A 5,293-nucleotide genomic window follows, 5' to 3' on the forward strand; every position below is an offset into this window, starting at 1 on the left:
TTAGACAAAAGAGGTAAAAATACTGATGACAATGCATCAGAATCTTCACTACAAGGTTGTAGTACACCTAAATTGGCAAGAAAAGAAAATATGTCAAATCATTTTTTCAATATGGATTTATTTCTAATAATGATGATAGTATGGAAAAACCTCTTTGCTTAATTTGTAATGAAGTTTTGGCTGCAGAGAGCATGAAACCAGCCAAACTAAAACATTTCAATATCAAGCATGTAGCGTACTGCAGTAAGCCAAAGGAATATTTTGAACAACTTTTAAAATCTTCAAATAAAGAAAAACAAAGGTATGAGAAATTTGCTACTGTCAACAAAAAGTATTTACTTGCATTTTATATAACTTCTTATTTAATTGCAAAAACTAAAAAGCCCTATGCAACAGGAGAAGACTTTGTGTTCTCTGCTGCTATTAAAATGTCAGAAATAGTTCAAAGGAAAAAATATGAGGATGAAATTTGTAAAATTCCTTTATCAAATAATATTGTTTCCAAAGAATTTGTGAAATTAGTAATGGTCAATTCCAGCAAAGTATCACCAGGCTTAAAGAGCAGCCCAAAGTTAGTAATTCAGCTAGATTAAATAACTGATATGGGCTGGCCAGGTAGCACAGCGAGTAAGAGCACCAGCCCCAGAGTCGGGATGACCTGGGATCGAATCCAGGCTTAGACACTTAGCAACCACCCAGAAACACCTGGCCGTGTAATCCTGAGCAAGTTACTTAACCCCAATTGCTTTAAAAACAAACAAAAAACTGATATTTCTAATATGGCATAGTTGTTACTTTATGTAAGATATGTTTATGAAGGAATATTATATAGATGAGGAATTATTGTTTTGTCACACTTTGGAAGAGCACACAAGAGGGAAAGATATATCTTAAAGTTAATGAATTTTTCATAAGACTTATAGTGGATAAAATTGTGGTGGGGTCTATACGGATGATGCTGGAAAAATGATGAGCAAGAATGTTGGGTTTCTAGCAAAAGTTAAAGCTGGTAGCCATGAACATACTACTTTTACTCACTGCGTGATCTATTAGGAGACACTCATGGCCAAAAAACATACCTGTGTTATATGTTGGGCTTCATGTTACTATCAAAATCATCATTAACTTCATTAAAGTCATTCCCTTAACAGTTGTTTTTTTTTCAAACCTTTGCAAAGACATGAACTCTGATTACAAAAAGCTTATTACTAAATGCAGAGGTAAGGTGGCTTTCAAGAGGGTGAAATTTAAACAGATTATTGAAACTGAAAGATAAAATTGTTATATTTTTGACTGAGCAGAAATCCAATTTTGTTAATTTTTTTCATAATGACTTATGGCTTTCAAAACTGTGTCATTTGTCAGATATTTTTGAAAAACTCTGATTTAAACATACTGTTTTAAAGGGAAAAATGTAACATTTATGTTAAAAGATAAAATGGAAAGTTTTACTTAAAATGTTAACATATGAAAGAATAGGGTAGAAAATGGTTCCTTAGAAATGTTTACAGCTTCAGATGATTTTGTAATTGAAAACAACCTACCCAAAGATTTAATTGTAAGAGTTATAATTGATCATCTGAAGAGCCTGGAGATACAGTTTCAGAAATACTTCCCTTCAAATTTTGAATCTAAAAAACTAAATTGATTTCATAAACCATACTCAATTGAATTAAAAAAATCAATCAGATGCCATTAAAAATTCAAGAAGAATTTCCTTGTTATCAAGTGACACAGGTTTAAATTTTTAGTTTCTTAAAAAATTGTTAAATGAATTTTGGCTTATGATTAGGAAAGAATTTCCAATACTTTCTGAAATGACCCTAAACATACTTCTGCCATTTTGTACTACAGATTTATGTGAAGTTCCATTCTCAGAATTGATGATTATAAAATCAAAATATCAATCAACTTTGAAAAACATTGAAGAGGCTCTACATCATGCAGTATCAAATATTCCACCAAGATTTAATTCTTGGGGCGGCCAGGTGGCTCAGCGAGTAAGAGCACCAGCCCTAGTGTCAGGATGACCTGGGGATTGAATCCGGGGTCAGACACTTAGCACCCACCCAGAAACACCTGGCCATATAACCTTGAGCAAGTTACTTAACCCAGATTGCTTTAAAAAAAAAAGATTTAATTCTTTATGTAAAAATATACAAGCACATTTATCTCATTAGTATGCAAGTTTCCTTCCTCTTTAATAAATGGTAACATATGTATACCAAAGAATTGTTTCAAAATAAATTTCTTTGTTATTTATTATCAGTATATGTTTGATTTTATACCTATTTTATATACCTATATACTTAGAGTCATGTAAAAATTTCTCAGGTGAAAAGTAGTTGTGAGTGGAAAAAGTATAAGAAGCCCTGGACTAGATGACCTCTAAGGTATCTTCCAGCTCTAAATCTATAATTCTATGTTTATAGGTGTTTACTTGTTGGTCATAAACCTTAAGACAATAAAGATTATGTTGCATGTATATATGCATGTATACAAATATATGGGTAACTAGATGGTACAGTGGATAGCAGTCTGGTCTTGGAGTCAAGAAGACTCATCTTCTTCAGTTCCAATCTGTCCTCAGATGCCAGTTACATGATCCTGGGTAAGTCATTGAACCCTATTTGCCTCACTTTTCTCATTTATAAAATGAGTTGAAGAAGGAAATGGCAAACCATTTCATTACCTTTATCAAGAAAACCCAAACTGGGGTCAAGAAGAGTTGGACCTGACTGAAAATGACTGATACATATATATGCATATATAATGTGTTCATAAATTGCTCATTGTATCTTTCTTTTTTTTCTTGCTTTTTGGAGGGCAATTGGGGTTAAGTGACTTGCCCAACGTCACACGGCTAATAAGTGTGTCAAGCGTCTGAGGCCGAATTTGAACTCAAGTCCTCCTGACTCCAGGACCAGTGCTCTATTCACTATGCCACCTAGCCGCCCCCTCATTGTATCTTTTAAATGAGTGATTAGAAGAAGCAGATTCTCACTGGTTTATTATGAAAGCAACTTAGAGCCCTGTCAATTTGTTTCCTTGCTACCATGAAGCTAATTTGAATAATCCATTTTTACAGTTTAATAGCTCTTAAGTTTTGATCCTACCATGCAAGTAGATGATTAAAACCACCTGTGTACTCATTATATAGGAAATGTCTGTGATTATTTTCCAACTTCAACTTGTTACAGAGGTCCCTTTACTCCGAAAGGGAACTCCCCTGTTGTCAGGCTCTGATATGCTCTTTTAAAGACAACTGCTTGAAGTGACTGGTTGCAGTGAGTGCTTATGACTATTTTGAAGAATGGGCGCAGAAGATCTGTGATTATTTACTATCTCTTCTATTTCATACTTTACTTCCTGTAACCATGGACTGAATGGCGGCAGATGTCAGAGTTTGAATGTGTAATCAGTGGCTCAGAACTGTACCTCCGTGTTACTGGAACCATTTTCATTCTTGAGGACTTCTCAATATCATACATTGAAGTAGGGACATCAAAATTTGACTTAAGTCTGTAAAAACCAGCAGCAACAATGTAAATGGTTGGCTAAGAAAACTAACAATCGAGTAGGTCTGATTAAATTCAATAAGAAATGCAAAGAGCTTGCATCTGAGCCTATAAATAGTTAAATCAAATCTCTTTTCTTTTATGGTGCACCTATGCCTTCTGTGGTAGAGTCCTCCAAACTCGCAGTACCTTTCCTCCTACAAGGCAAAACAACTAGGTTTGCTAGAGGTCTGTGTAACCTTCCTTTTCTTTCTGGTAGGTTCCTGTGTCCCCCAAAGATGCATACATTGCTCCAGACTGTTTGTTTTACACTGGATGCCATCCCCTACCCCTTTCACAAGTAATAAGTACTTAAGATTGCTAAAGTATCCTATGTGTGAGGTGTTGTGATAGGCACTAGTAACTTCTCACCTGCCCAAATGGGTCAGGTTTTGTGTTTCCATTTGGCAAAAGTTCTTTCTCTCCTCTGCTCCTACATGGTCCCTTGCGGATAATTGAGCTCATGTATGTTTAGCAACTCTCCTACTTTTTCTGCCAGGTCATACTTCTGTGTTTGATTTCTGTTTTTAAGGTGAAACTCAAGGGTATGGCTCAGGTATACGATCTCACACTTCTAAATGATCAGCTCCTGGCTACTTTTAGACTTCTACCTCGTCAGCCTTCTCCCATTAGAAATGCCTCTATCCCTGAAGACTCCTCCTTACCATTCGGTAAGTTCTTCCTCAGAACTTTCACTTAAGTAAGTAATGGCATCCAATCATGTTCACCTCTAACCCAGTTCACCCCTGTCTCTACAGGCTTTTTTTTTACCCTGACCAGTTGTATACTTTCTTCCTCTTCCCCTTTCGCACCAATTTCCCCATTCCCTTTCAACTTTCCTTTGTGTGATATCTTCCCATTAGAATTTAAGCTCCTTGTAGCAGGGACTATTGAGTTAAACACAGTGCCTGGCAGAAAGTGAGTGTTAATAAATGTCTTATCTAACATAAGCTTTAGTCTATGCAAGAACAAAGGTCACATCAGTGTATCTAAGACTTCTAGAACCAGGGAAAATCATGCCTTATTTAGGGAATTCACACATTGTCTTGTAGAATGAGAGAAGTGACTTCTTTCTCCAGGTCCGACTGGGGCATGCAGGGTAAGTCAGTCAGTCAACAAACATTTAATACTAAGCACTCTAAGAGCTAGCAAGTGGTCACCTCTGATTGTTCAGTAATTGCCTTCTTTAAATACTGTGGTTAATTTTCATTCCTTCCTTCTATTATTTTATGCCCTTCTAAAAGGGCATAACAAAGGTAAAGTTGGTAATATTATGTTTCAAAGTTGTTCTGTTTTTCTTAAACCAGTATTTCCTAATTGTTAGTCCACAGAATGGCACCAATCTACAGAAAATGCATACTCATCTCCCAAACTTTTACCACTGAATGTCCTCATTCTTATCTTAAAAACGTGACCAGTTTCCTTCTATCTTCCTCTTCCCATCCTGCTGCTGCCATCTTTTTAGCAATAAGTCCTAATTCAAGCCAGGAAACTCAGAGACATTGAGCTAAGACTGCAGAAGGCAAAAGAATCCATAGTAGAGAATTTAGAATTATTGCTAGTCCTCAGTATAAATTGTATTGGTAAACACTAGTCAAAAGTATTTTTCTTTAATCTTAATGCATTTACCTATTGGATTCTATTCATCTTATCTCTTCTCCCTTTCTCCCTCCCTTTATTTCCTTTTTCTCCTTCCTTCCTTCCTTCCTTCCTTCCTTCCTTCCTTCCTTCCTTCC

The sequence above is a fragment of the Petaurus breviceps genome, unplaced genomic scaffold, assembly GCF_028583685.1.
Source record: "Petaurus breviceps papuanus isolate PSGF00001 unplaced genomic scaffold, PetGlider_PUasm1.0 84, whole genome shotgun sequence".
NCBI classification, from domain to species: domain Eukaryota; kingdom Metazoa; phylum Chordata; class Mammalia; order Diprotodontia; family Petauridae; genus Petaurus; species Petaurus breviceps.